Genomic DNA, 13,373 nt, shown 5'->3' on the forward strand with positions numbered 1-13,373 from the left:
CTCTGTGGGTCTCTGTGGGTGTTCCTGTGGGTGTCTCTGTGGGTGTCTCTGTGAGTCTCTGTGGGTGTCTCTGTGGGTCTCTGTGGGTGTCTTTGTGGGTCTCTGTGGGTATCTGTGGGTGTCTCTGTGGGTCTCTGTGGGTCTCTGTGGGTCTCTGTGAGTCTCTGTGGGTCTCTGTGTGTGTTTCTGTGCGTCTCTGTGTATCTCTGTGGGTGTCTCTGTGGGTGACTCTGTAGGTGTCTCTGTGGGTGTCTCTGTGGGTCTCTGTGCGTGTCTCTGTGGGTCTCTGTGGGTCTCTGTGGGTGTCTCTGTGTGTGTCTCTGTGGGTCTCTGTGGGTGTCTGTGAGTCTCTGTGGGTGTCTCTGTGGGTGTCTCTGTAGGTGTCTCTGTGGGTGTCTCTGTGGGTGTCTCTGTGGGTGTCTCTGTGGGTGTCTCTGTGGGTCTCTGTGGGTGTCTTTGTTGGTCTCTGTGGGTGTCTCTGTGGGCCTCTGTGGGTGTCTCTGTGGGTCTGTGTGGGTGTCTCTGTGGATGTCTCTGTGGGTCTCTTTGGGTGTATTTGTGGGTCTCTGTGCGTGTCTCTGTGGGTCTCTGTGGGTCTCTGTGGGTGTCTCTGTGTGTGTCTCTGTGGGTCTCTGTGGGTGTCTGTGGGTCTCTCTGTGGGTGTCTCTGTAGGTGTCTCTGTGGGTGTCTCTGTGGTTCTCTGTGGGTGTCTCTGTGGGTCTCTGTGGGTGTCTTTGTGGGTCTCTGTGGGTATCTGTGGGTGTCTCTGTGGGTCTCTGTGGGTCTCTGTGGGTCTCTGTGGGTCTCTGTGAGTCTCTGTGGGTGTCTCTGTGAGTCTCTGTGGGTGTCTCTGTGAGTCTCTGTGGGTCTTTGTGTGTCTCTGTGGGTCTGTGTGGGTGTCTCTGTGGGTCTCTGTGGGTGTCCCTGTGGGTGTCTCTGTGGGTGTCTCTGTGAGTCTCTGTGCGTGTCTCTGTGGGTCTCTGTGGGTATCTGTGGGTCTCTGTATGTGTCTCTGTGTGTGTCTCTGTGGGTCTCTGTGGGTCTCTGTAGGTCTCTGTAGGTCTCTGTAGGTCTCTGTGGGTCTCTGTGGGTCTCTGTGGGTCTCTGTGTGTGTTTCTGTGCGTCTCTGTGTATCTCTGTGGGTGTCTCTGTGGGTGTCTCTGTGGGTGTCATTGTGTGTCTCTGTGGGTGTCTCTGTGTGTCTCTGTGTGTGTCTCTGGGGATATCTCTAGGGGGTCTCTGTGTGTCTTTAAACACGATCAACATGATCAACCGCATCACTGTCACCCATCACCATCAACCACATCAACATCACCCATCACAATCAACCACATCAAAGCAACCACCTACCCACCACCGCAACCATCACAACCATCACCACCACCACTTCCACCACCACGACAACCACTACCACCACCTTCACCACCACCATCACCACCACCTCCACCACAACCACCCAACTAAAATTAGAACTTTGCTGTACCAACGACGTTTCTTCATTTCAGCTTTTGTCTTCCTCTCCCGTTCACCCCCACACCCTCATCACCCCCAGCCCCATTCACCCACCTGGCACCGACGTCTCTCACCTGAGCCGCGACGCTTCGCCCGATTGGCTCTGCATGCTGGACAGTTGCTTCGGCGGCGGCAGGGGGAGCCGCTGCCTCGGCACCGAGCTCCAATCTCCGATGACCTCAGCCCTGAACCGGCTGCCCGTTCTACCCGCCACCTCCGCCTCGACGTCGTCGCCACCGCTGCTGCCGCCATCACCACCATCACCGTCGTCGTCAGGCGGCTGCCTCCGACTTCTTGCAATGGGCGGCGGAACGGGATCCGGCGGTCGGCGCAGCCAAGAGGACCGCACTTCTATCCCGCTCTGCGCCCAGCTGTATTCCACACAGATCCAGGAGGTGTGGTCCACATCCCGACAGAGCAGCGGCAGCATCTCCTCTGTGGCAAAAGTCCAAATATTCCACGCTCCCGAATCGCCGTGGTCCCCCTGTTCCTGGGGGAACCCCGAGGAGGAGGGGGGAGGCTTTCCCTGTGGCTACGCCAAATCGTGGATGTCTCTGTCGGTGTCTCTGTGGGTCTCGGTGGGTGTCTCTGTGGGTCTCTGTGGGTGTCTCTGTGGGTCTCTGTGGGTCTCTGTGGGTGTCTCTGTGTGTGTCTCTGTGGGTGTCTGTGGGTGTCTGTGGGTCTCTGTGGGTGTCTCTGTGGGTGTCTCTGTGGGTGTCTCTGTGGGGGTCTTTTTGGGCCTCTGTGGGGGTCTCTGTGGGTCTCTGTGGGTGTCCCTGTGGGTGTCTCTGTGGGTGTCTCTTTGAGTCTCTGTGGATGTCTCTGTGGGTCTCTGTGGGTGTCTTTGTGGGTCTCTGTGGGTATCTGTGGGTGTTTCTGTGGGTCTCTGTGGGTGTCTCTGTGAGTCTCTGTGGGTCTTTGTGAGTCTCTGTGGGTCTATGTGGGTCTCTGTGGGTCTCTGTGGGTCTCTGTGAGTCTCTGTGGGTCTCTGTGTGTGTTTCTGTGCGTCTCTGTGTATCTCTGTGGGTGTCTCTGTGGGTGACTCTGTAGGTGTCTCTGTGGGTGTCTCTGTGGGTCTCTGTGGGTGTCTTTGTGGGTCTCTGTGGGTGTCTCTGTGGGCCTCTGTGGGTGTCTCTGTGGGTCTGTGTGGGTGTCTCTGTGGGTGTCTCTGTGGGTCTCTTTGGGTGTTTTTGTGGGTCTCTGTGCGTGTCTCTGTGGGTCTCTGTGGGTCTCTGTGGGTGTCTCTGTGTGTGTCTCTGTGGATCTCTGTGGGTGTCTGTGGGTCTCTGTGGGTGTCTCTGTGGGTGTCTCTGTAGGTGTCTCTGTGGGTGTCTCTGTGATTCTCTGTGGGTGTCTCTGTGGGTCTCTGTGTGTGTCTTTGTGGGTCTCTGTGGGTATCTGTGGGTGTCTCTGTGGGTCTCTGTGGGTATCTGTGGGTCTCTGTGAGTCTCTGTGGGTGTCTTTGTGAGTCTCTGTGGGTGTCTCTGTGAGTCTCTGTGGGTCTTTGTGGGTCTCTGTGGGTCTCTGTGGGTGTCTCTGTGCTCTGTGGGTTTCTGTGGGTCTCTGTATGTGTCTCTGTGTGTGTCTCTGTGGGTCTCTGTGGGTCTCTGTGGGTCTCTGTGGGTCTCTGTGAGTCTCTGTGGGTCTTTGTGTGTGTTTCTGTGCGTCTCTGTGTATCTCTGTGGGTGTCTCTGTGGGTGACTCTGTAGGTGTCTCTGTGGGTGTCTTTGTGGGCCTCTGTGGGTGTCTCTGTGGGTCTGTGTGGGTGTCTCTGTGGGTCTGTGTGGGTGTCTCTGTGGGTGTCTCTGTGGGTCTCTGTGGGTGTCTCTGTGGGCCTCTGTGGGTGTCTCTGTGGGTCTGTGTGGGTGTCTCTGTGGGTGTCTCTGTGGGTCTCTTTGGGTGTTTTTGTGAGTCTCTGTGGGTGTCTCTGTGGGTCTCTGTGGGTCTCTGTGGGTCTCTGTGGGTGTCTCTGTGTGTGTCTCTGTGGGTCTCTGGGTGTCTGTGGGTCTCTGTGGGTGTCTCTGTGGGTGTCTCTGTGGGTCTGTGTGGGTGTCTCTGTGGGTGTCTCTGTGGGTCTCTTTGGGTGTTTTTGTGGGTCTCTGTGGGTGTCTCTGTGGGTCTCTGTGGGTCTCTGTGGGTCTCTGTGGGTCTCTGTGGGTCTCTGTGGGTGTCTCAGTGGGTGTCTCTGTGGGTGTCTTTTTTGGTCTTTGTGGGGGTCTCTGTGGTTGTCTCTGTGGGTCTCTGTGTGTGTCTCTGTGTGTCTCTGTGGGTGTCTCTGTGGGTGTTTCTGTGGGTCTCTGTGGGTCTCTGTGGGTCTCTGTGGGTGGCTGTGGGTGTCTCTGTGGGTCTCTTTGGGTGTTTTTGTGGGTCTCTGTGGGTGTCTCTGTGGGTCTCTGTGGGTCTCTGTGGGTGTCTCTGTGTGTGTCTCTGTGGGTGTCTGTGGGTGTCTGTGGGTGTCTGTGGGTCTCTGTGGGTGTCTCTGTGGGTGTCTCTGTGGGTGTCTCTGTGGGGGTCTTTTTGGGCCTCTGTGGGGGTCTCTGTGGGTCTCTGTGGGTGTCCCTGTGGGTGTCTCTGTGGGTGTCTCTTTGAGTCTCTGTGGATGTCTCTGTGGGTCTCTGTGGGTGTCTTTGTGGGTCTCTGTGGGTATCTGTGGGTGTTTCTGTGGGTCTCTGTGGGTGTCTCTGTGAGTCTCTGTGGGTCTTTGTGGGTCTCTGTGGGTCTATGTGGGTCTCTGTGGGTCTCTGTGGGTCTCTGTGAGTCTCTGTGGGTCTCTGTGTGTGTTTCTGTGCGTCTCTGTGTATCTCTGTGGGTGTCTCTGTGGGTGACTCTGTAGGTGTCTCTGTGGGTGTCTCTGTGGGTCTCTGTGGGTGTCTTTGTGGGTCTCTGTGGGTGTCTCTGTGGGCCTCTGTGGGTGTCTCTGTGGGTCTGTGTGGGTGTCTCTGTGAGTCTCTTTGGGTGTTTTTGTGGGTCTCTGTGCGTGTCTCTGTGGGTCTCTGTGGGTCTCTGTGGGTGTCTCTGTGTGTGTCTCTGTGGGTCTCTGTGGGTGTCTGTGGGTCTCTGTGGGTGTCTCTGTGGGTGTCTCTGTAGGTGTCTCTGTGGGTGTCTCTGTGATTCTCTGTGGGTGTCTCTGTGGGTCTCTGTGTGTGTCTTTGTGGGTCTCTGTGGGTATCTGTGGGTGTCTCTGTGGGTCTCTGTGGGTCTCTGTGGGTCTCTGTGAGTCTCTGTGGGTGTCTTTGTGAGTCTCTGTGGGTGTCTCTGTGAGTCTCTGTGGGTCTTTGTGGGTCTCTGTGGGTCTCTGTGGGTGTCTCTGTGCTCTGTGGGTTTCTGTGGGTCTCTGTATGTGTCTCTGTGTGTGTCTCTGTGGGTCTCTGTGGGTCTCTGTGGGTTTCTGTGGGTCTCTGTGAGTCTCTGTGGGTCTTTGTGTGTGTTTCTGTGCGTCTCTGTGTATCTCTGTGGGTGTCTCTGTGGGTGACTCTGTAGGTGTCTCTGTGGGTGTCTTTGTGGGCCTCTGTGGGTGTCTCTGTGGGTCTGTGTGGGTGTCTCTGTGGGTCTGTGTGGGTGTCTCTGTGGGTGTCTCTGTGGGTCTCTGTGGGTGTCTCTGTGGGCCTCTGTGGGTGTCTTCTGTGGGTCTGTGTGGGTGTCTCTGTGGGTGTCTCTGTGGGTCTCTTTGGGTGTTTTTGTGAGTCTCTGTGGGTGTCTCTGTGGGTTTCTGTGGGTCTCTGTGGGTCTCTGTGGGTGTCTCTGTGTGTGTCTCTGTGGGTCTCTGGGTGTCTGTGGGTCTCTGTGGGTGTCTCTGTGGGTGTCTCTGTGGGTCTGTGTGGGTGTCTCTGTGGGTGTCTCTGTGGGTCTCTTTGGGTGTTTTTGTGGGTCTCTGTGGGTGTCTCTGTGGGTCTCTGTGGGTCTCTGTTGGTCTCTGTGGGTCTCTGTGGGTGTCTCAGTGGGTGTCTCTGTGGGTGTCTTTTTTGGTCTTTGTGGGGGTCTCTGTGGTTGTCTCTGTGGGTCTCTGTGTGTGTCTCTGTGTGTCTCTGTGGGTGTCTCTGTGGGTGTTTCTGTGGGTCTCTGTGGGTCTCTGTGGGTCTCTGTGGGTGGCTGTGGGTGTCTCTGTGGGTCTCTTTGGGTGTTTTTGTGGGTCTCTGTGGGTGTCTCTGTGGGTCTCTGTGGGTCTCTGTGGGTGTCTCTGTGGGTCTCTGTGGGTCTCTGTGGGTGTCTCTGTGTGTGTCTCTGTGGGTGTCTGTGGGTGTCTGTGGGTCTCTGTGGGTGTCTCTGTGGGTGTCTCTGTGGGTGTCTCTGTGGGGGTCTTTTTGGGCCTCTGTGGGGGTCTCTGTGGGTCTCTGTGGGTGTCCCTGTGGGTGTCTCTGTGGGTGTCTCTTTGAGTCTCTGTGGATGTCTCTGTGGGTCTCTGTGGGTGTCTTTGTGGGTCTCTGTGGGTATCTGTGGGTGTTTCTGTGGGTCTCTGTGGGTGTCTCTGTGAGTCTCTGTGGGTCTTTGTGAGTCTCTGTGGGTCTATGTGGGTCTCTGTGGGTCTCTGTGGGTCTCTGTGAGTCTCTGTGGGTCTCTGTGTGTGTTTCTGTGCGTCTCTGTGTATCTCTGTGGGTGTCTCTGTGGGTGACTCTGTAGGTGTCTCTGTGGGTGTCTCTGTGGGTCTCTGTGGGTGTCTTTGTGGGTCTCTGTGGGTGTCTCTGTGGGCCTCTGTGGGTGTCTCTGTGGGTCTGTGTGGGTGTCTCTGTGGGTGTCTCTGTGGGTCTCTTTGGGTGTTTTTGTGGGTCTCTGTGCGTGTCTCTGTGGGTCTCTGTGGGTCTCTGTGGGTGTCTCTGTGTGTGTCTCTGTGGGTCTCTGTGGGTGTCTGTGGGTCTCTGTGGGTGTCTCTGTGGGTGTCTCTGTAGGTGTCTCTGTGGGTGTCTCTGTGATTCTCTGTGGGTGTCTCTGTGGGTCTCTGTGTGTGTCTTTGTGGGTCTCTGTGGGTATCTGTGGGTGTCTCTGTGGGTCTCTGTGGGTATCTGTGGGTCTCTGTGAGTCTCTGTGGGTGTCTTTGTGAGTCTCTGTGGGTGTCTCTGTGAGTCTCTGTGGGTCTTTGTGGGTCTCTGTGGGTCTCTGTGGGTGTCTCTGTGCTCTGTGGGTTTCTGTGGGTCTCTGTATGTGTCTCTGTGTGTGTCTCTGTGGGTCTCTGTGGGTCTCTGTGGGTCTCTGTGGGTCTCTGTGAGTCTCTGTGGGTCTTTGTGTGTGTTTCTGTGCGTCTCTGTGTATCTCTGTGGGTGTCTCTGTGGGTGACTCTGTAGGTGTCTCTGTGGGTGTCTTTGTGGGCCTCTGTGGGTGTCTCTGTGGGTCTGTGTGGGTGTCTCTGTGGGTCTGTGTGGGTGTCTCTATGGGTGTCTCTGTGGGTCTCTGTGGGTGTCTCTGTGGGCCTCTGTGGGTGTCTCTGTGGGTCTGTGTGGGTGTCTCTGTGGGTGTCTCTGTGGGTCTCTTTGGGTGTTTTTGTGAGTCTCTGTGGGTGTCTCTGTGGGTCTCTGTGGGTCTCTGTGGGTCTCTGTGGGTGTCTCTGTGTGTGTCTCTGTGGGTCTCTGGGTGTCTGTGGGTCTCTGTGGGTGTCTCTGTGGGTGTCTCTGTGGGTCTGTGTGGGTGTCTCTGTGGGTGTCTCTGTGGGTCTCTTTGGGTGTTTTTGTGGGTCTCTGTGGGTGTCTCTGTGGGTCTCTGTGGGTCTCTGTGGGTCTCTGTGGGTCTCTGTGGGTCTCTGTGGGTGTCTCAGTGGGTGTCTCTGTGGGTGTCTTTTTTGGTCTTTGTGGGGGTCTCTGTGGTTGTCTCTGTGGGTCTCTGTGTGTGTCTCTGTGTGTCTCTGTGGGTGTCTCTGTGGGTGTTTCTGTGGGTCTCTGTGGGTCTCTGTGGGTCTCTGTGGGTGGCTGTGGGTGTCTCTGTGGGTCTCTTTGGGTGTTTTTGTGGGTCTCTGTGGGTGTCTCTGTGGGTCTCTGTGGGTCTCTGTGGGTGTCTCTGTGTGTGTCTCTGTGGGTGTCTGTGGGTGTCTGTGGGTCTCTGTGGGTGTCTCTGTGGGTGTCTCTGTGGGTGTCTCTGTGGGGGTCTTTTTGGGCCTCTGTGGGGGTCTCTGTGGGTCTCTGTGGGTGTCCCTGTGGGTGTCTCTGTGGGTGTCTCTTTGAGTCTCTGTGGATGTCTCTGTGGGTCTCTGTGGGTGTCTTTGTGGGTCTCTGTGGGTATCTGTGGGTGTTTCTGTGGGTCTCTGTGGGTGTCTCTGTGAGTCTCTGTGGGTCTTTGTGGGTCTCTGTGGGTCTATGTGGGTCTCTGTGGGTCTCTGTGGGTCTCTGTGAGTCTCTGTGGGTCTCTGTGTGTGTTTCTGTGCGTCTCTGTGTATCTCTGTGGGTGTCTCTGTGGGTGACTCTGTAGGTGTCTCTGTGGGTGTCTCTGTGGGTCTCTGTGGGTGTCTTTGTGGGTCTCTGTGGGTGTCTCTGTGGGCCTCTGTGGGTGTCTCTGTGGGTCTGTGTGGGTGTCTCTGTGGGTGTCTCTGTGAGTCTCTTTGGGTGTTTTTGTGGGTCTCTGTGCGTGTCTCTGTAGGTCTCTGTGGGTCTCTGTGGGTGTCTCTGTGTGTGTCTCTGTGGGTCTCTGTGGGTGTCTGTGGGTCTCTGTGGGTGTCTCTGTGGGTGTCTCTGTAGGTGTCTCTGTGGGTGTCTCTGTGATTCTCTGTGGGTGTCTCTGTGGGTCTCTGTGTGTGTCTTTGTGGGTCTCTGTGGGTATCTGTGGGTGTCTCTGTGGGTCTCTGTGGGTCTCTGTGGGTCTCTGTGAGTCTCTGTGGGTGTCTTTGTGAGTCTCTGTGGGTGTCTCTGTGAGTCTCTGTGGGTCTTTGTGGGTCTCTGTGGGTCTCTGTGGGTGTCTCTGTGCTCTGTGGGTTTCTGTGGGTCTCTGTATGTGTCTCTGTGTGTGTCTCTGTGGGTCTCTGTGGGTCTCTGTGGGTCTCTGTGGGTCTCTGTGAGTCTCTGTGGGTCTTTGTGTGTGTTTCTGTGCGTCTCTGTGTATCTCTGTGGGTGTCTCTGTGGGTGACTCTGTAGGTGTCTCTGTGGGTGTCTTTGTGGGCCTCTGTGGGTGTCTCTGTGGGTCTGTGTGGGTGTCTCTGTGGGTCTGTGTGGGTGTCTCTGTGGGTGTCTCTGTGGGTCTCTGTGGGTGTCTCTGTGGGCCTCTGTGGGTGTCTTCTGTGGGTCTGTGTGGGTGTCTCTGTGGGTGTCTCTGTGGGTCTCTTTGGGTGTTTTTGTGAGTCTCTGTGGGTGTCTCTGTGGGTTTCTGTGGGTCTCTGTGGGTCTCTGTGGGTGTCTCTGTGTGTGTCTCTGTGGGTCTCTGGGTGTCTGTGGGTCTCTGTGGGTGTCTCTGTGGGTGTCTCTGTGGGTCTGTGTGGGTGTCTCTGTGGGTGTCTCTGTGGGTCTCTTTGGGTGTTTTTGTGGGTCTCTGTGGGTGTCTCTGTGGGTCTCTGTGGGTCTCTGTTGGTCTCTGTGGGTCTCTGTGGGTGTCTCAGTGGGTGTCTCTGTGGGTGTCTTTTTTGGTCTTTGTGGGGGTCTCTGTGGTTGTCTCTGTGGGTCTCTGTGTGTGTCTCTGTGTGTCTCTGTGGGTGTCTCTGTGGGTGTTTCTGTGGGTCTCTGTGGGTCTCTGTGGGTCTCTGTGGGTGGCTGTGGGTGTCTCTGTGGGTCTCTTTGGGTGTTTTTGTGGGTCTCTGTGGGTGTCTCTGTGGGTCTCTGTGGGTCTCTGTGGGTGTCTCTGTGGGTGTCTCTGTGGGGGTCTGTGGGTCTCTGTGGGTCTCTGTGGGTGTCTCTGTGGGTGTCTCTGTGGGTGTCTCTGTGGGTCTCTGTGGGTCTCTGTGGGTGTCTCTGTGTGTGTCTCTGTGTGTGTCTCTGTGGGTGTCTGTGGGTCTCTGTGGGTGTCTCTGTGGGTGTCTCTGTGGGTGTCTCTGTGGGGGTCTTTTTGGGCCTCTGTGGGTGTCTCTGTGGATGTTTCTGTGGGTGTTTTTTTGGTTTTTGTGGGAGTCTCTGTGGTTGTCTCGGTGGGTCTCTGTGGGTGTCTCTGTGGGTCTCTGTGAGTCTCTGTCGGTGTCTCTGTGTGTGTCACTGTGTGTCTCTGTGGGTGTCTCTGTGGGTGTCTCTGTGAGTCTCTGTGGGTGTCTCTGTGAGTCTCTGTGGGTCTCTGTGGGTCTCGGTGGGTGTCACTGTGGGTCTCTGTGGGTCTCTGTATGTGTCTCTGTGTGTGTTTCTGTACGTCTCTGTGTTTCTCTGTGGGTGTCCCTGTGGGTGTCCCTGTGGGTGTCAGTGTGTGTCTCTGTGTGTCTCTGTGGGTCTCTGTGGGTGTTCCTGTGGGTGTCTCTGTGGGTGTCTCTGTGAGTCTCTGTGGGTGTCTCTGTGGGTCTCTGTGGGTGTCTTTGTGGGTCTCTGTGGGTATCTGTGGGTGTCTCTGTGGGTCTCTGTGGGTCTCTGTGGGTCTCTGTGAGTCTCTGTGGGTCTCTGTGTGTGTTTCTGTGCGTCTCTGTGTATCTCTGTGGGTGTCTCTGTGGGTGACTCTGTAGGTGTCTCTGTGGGTGTCTCTGTGGGTCTCTGTGGGTGTCTTTGTGGGTCTCTGTGGGTGTCTCTGTGGGCATCTGTGGGTGTCTCTGTGGTTCTGTGTGGGTGTCTCTGTGGGTGTCTCTGTGGGTCTCTTTGGGTGTTTTTGTGGGTCTCTGTGCGTGTCTCTGTGGGTCTCTGTGGGTCTCTGTGGGTGTCTCTGTGTGTGTCTCTGTGGGTCTCTGTGGGTGTCTGTGAGTCTCTGTGGGTGTCTCTGTGGGTGTCTCTGTAGGTGTCTCTGTGGGTGTCTCTGTGGGTGTCTCTGTGATTCTCTGTGGGTGTCTCTGTGGGTCTCTGTGGGTGTCTTTGTGGGTCTCTGTGGGTATCTGTGGGTGTCTCTGTGGGTCTCTGTGGGTCTCTGTGGGTCTCTGTGAGTCTCTGTGGGTGTCTCTGTGAGTCTCTGTGGGTGTCTCTGTGAGTCTCTGTGGGTCTTTGTGGGTCTCTGTGGGTCTATGTGGGTCTCTGTGGGTCTCTGTGGGTCTCTGTGAGTCTCTGTGGGTCTCTGTGGGTCTCTGTGTGTGTTTCTGTGCGTCTCTGTGTATCTCTGTGGGTGTCTCTGTGGGTGACTCTGTAGGTGTCTCTGTGGGTGTCTCTGTGGGTCTCTGTGGGTGTCTTTGTGGGTCTCTGTGGGTGTCTCTGTGGGCCTCTGTGGGTGTCTCTGTGGGTCTGTGTGGGTGTCTCTGTGGGTGTCTCTGTGGGTCTCTTTGGGTGTTTTTGTGGGTCTCTGTGCGTGTCTCTGTGGGTCTCTGTGGGTCTCTGTGGGTGTCTCTGTGTGTGTCTCTGTGGGTCTCTGTGGGTGTCTGTGGGTCTCTGTGGGTGTCTCTGTGGGTGTCTCTGTAGGTGTCTCTGTGGGTGTCTCTGTGATTCTCTGTGGGTGTCTCTGTGGGTCTCTGTGTGTGTCTTTGTGGGTCTCTGTGGGTATCTGTGGGTGTCTCTGTGGGTCTCTGTGGGTCTCTGTGGGTCTCTGTGAGTCTCTGTGGGTGTCTTTGTGAGTCTCTGTGGGTGTCTCTGTGAGTCTCTGTGGGTCTTTGTGGGTCTCTGTGGGTCTCTGTGGGTGTCTCTGTGCTCTGTGGGTTTCTGTGGGTCTCTGTATGTGTCTCTGTGTGTGTCTCTGTGTGTGTCTCTGTGGGTCTCTGTGGGTCTCTGTGAGTCTCTGTGGGTCTTTGTGTGTGTTTCTGTGCGTCTCTGTGTATCTCTGTGGGTGTCTCTGTGGGTGACTCTGTAGGTGTCTCTGTGGGTGTCTTTGTGGGCCTCTGTGGGTGTCTCTGTGGGTCTGTGTGGGTGTCTCTGTGGGTCTGTGTGGGTGTCTCTGTGGGTCTGTGTGGGTGTCTCTGTGGGTGTCTCTGTGGGTCTCTGTGGGTGTCTCTGTGGGCCTCTGTGGGTGTCTCTGTGGGTCTGTGTGGGTGTCTCTGTGGGTGTCTCTGTGGGTCTCTTTGGGTGTTTTTGTGAGTCTCTGTGGGTGTCTCTGTGGGTCTCTGTGGGTCTCTGTGGGTCTCTGTGGGTGTCTCTGTGTGTGTCTCTGTGGGTCTCTGGGTGTCTGTGGGTCTCTGTGGGTGTCTCTGTGGGTGTCTCTGTGGGTCTGTGTGGGTGTCTCTGTGGGTCTCTTTGGGTGTTTTTGTGGGTCTCTGTGGGTGTCTCTGTGGGTCTCTGTGGGTCTCTGTGGGTCTCTGTGGGTCTCTGTGGGTCTCTGTGGGTGTCTCCGTGGGTGTCTCTGTGGGTGTCTTTTTTGGTCTTTGTGGGGGTCTCTGTGGTTGTCTCTGTGGGTCTCTGTGTGTGTCTCTGTGTGTCTCTGTGGGTGTCTCTGTGGGTGTTTCTGTGGGTCTCTGTGGGTCTCTGTGGGTCTCTGTATGTGTCTCTGTGTGTGTCTCTGTGTGTGTCTCTGTGGGTCTCTGTGGGTCTCTGTGAGTCTCTGTGGGTCTTTGTGTGTGTTTCTGTGCGTCTCTGTGTATCTCTGTGGGTGTCTCTGTGGGTGACTCTGTAGGTGTCTCTGTGGGTGTCTTTGTGGGCCTCTGTGGGTGTCTCTGTGGGTCTGTGTGGGTGTCTCTGTGGGTCTGTGTGGGTGTCTCTGTGGGTCTGTGTGGGTGTCTCTGTGGGTGTCTCTGTGGGTCTCTGTGGGTGTCTCTGTGGGCCTCTGTGGGTGTCTCTGTGGGTCTGTGTGGGTGTCTCTGTGGGTGTCTCTGTGGGTCTCTTTGGGTGTTTTTGTGAGTCTCTGTGGGTGTCTCTGTGGGTCTCTGTGGGTCTCTGTGGGTCTCTGTGGGTGTCTCTGTGTGTGTCTCTGTGGGTCTCTGGGTGTCTGTGGGTCTCTGTGGGTGTCTCTGTGGGTGTCTCTGTGGGTCTGTGTGGGTGTCTCTGTGGGTGTCTCTGTGGGTCTCTTTGGGTGTTTTTGTGGGTCTCTGTGGGTGTCTCTGTGGGTCTCTGTGGGTCTCTGTGGGTCTCTGTGGGTCTCTGTGGGTGTCTCAGTGGGTGTCTCAGTGGGTGTCTCTGTGGGTGTCTTTTTTGGTCTTTGTGGGGGTCTCTGTGGTTGTCTCTGTGGGTCTCTGTGTGTGTCTCTGTGTGTCTCTGTGGGTGTCTCTGTGGGTGTTTCTGTGGGTCTCTGTGGGTCTCTGTGGGTCTCTGTGGGTCTCTGTGGGTGGCTGTGGGTGTCTCTGTGGGTCTCTTTGGGTGTTTTTGTGGGTCTCTGTGGGTGTCTCTGTGGGTCTCTGTGGGTCTCTGTGGGTGTCTCTGTGGGTGTCTCTGTGGGGGTCTGTGGGTCTCTGTGGGTCTCTGTGGGTCTCTGTGGGTGTCTCTGTGGGTGTCTCTGTGGGTGTCTCTGTGGGTCTCTGTGGGTCTCTGTGGGTCTCTGTGGGTGTCTCTGTGTGTGTCTCTGTGGGTGTCTGTGGGTGTCTCTGTGGGTGTCTCTGTGGGGGTCTTTTTGGGCCTCTGTGGGTGTCTCTGTGGATGTTTCTGTGGGTGTTTTTTTGGTTTTTGTGGGAGTCTCTGTGGTTGTCTCGGTGGGTCTCTGTGGGTGTCTCTGTGGGTCTCTGTGAGTCTCTGTCGGTGTCTCTGTGTGTGTCACTGTGTGTCTCTGTGGGTGTCTCTGTGGGTGTCTCTGTGAGTCTCTGTGGGTGTCTCTGTGAGTCTCTGTGGGTCTCTGTGGGTCTCGGTGGGTGTCACTGTGGGTCTCTGTGGGTCTCTGTATGTGTCTCTGTGTGTGTTTCTGTACGTCTCTGTGTTTCTCTGTGGGTGGCCCTGTGGGTGTCCCTGTGGGTGTCAGTGTGTGTCTCTGTGTGTCTCTGTGGGTCT

General features: G+C 56.1%; 1 long non-coding RNA gene across 1 annotated transcript in view; it reads right to left on the reverse strand.

The window, feature by feature from the left end:
* Nucleotides 1-1,597: 1,597 nt before the first annotated feature.
* Nucleotides 1,598-13,373, reverse strand: part of LOC144738056 (uncharacterized) — a 68,652-nt gene continuing 56,876 nt past the window's right edge. Inside the window, exon 3 of the long non-coding RNA XR_013589126.1 lies at nucleotides 1,598-1,883. This is a non-coding gene — a long non-coding RNA (uncharacterized LOC144738056). The remainder of the gene's footprint in view (nucleotides 1,884-13,373) is intronic.

The sequence above is a fragment of the Lampetra planeri genome, chromosome 77 (assembly GCF_965212315.1).
Source record: "Lampetra planeri chromosome 77, kcLamPlan1.2.h2, whole genome shotgun sequence".
Classification (NCBI taxonomy): Eukaryota; Metazoa; Chordata; class Hyperoartia; order Petromyzontiformes; family Petromyzontidae; genus Lampetra; species Lampetra planeri.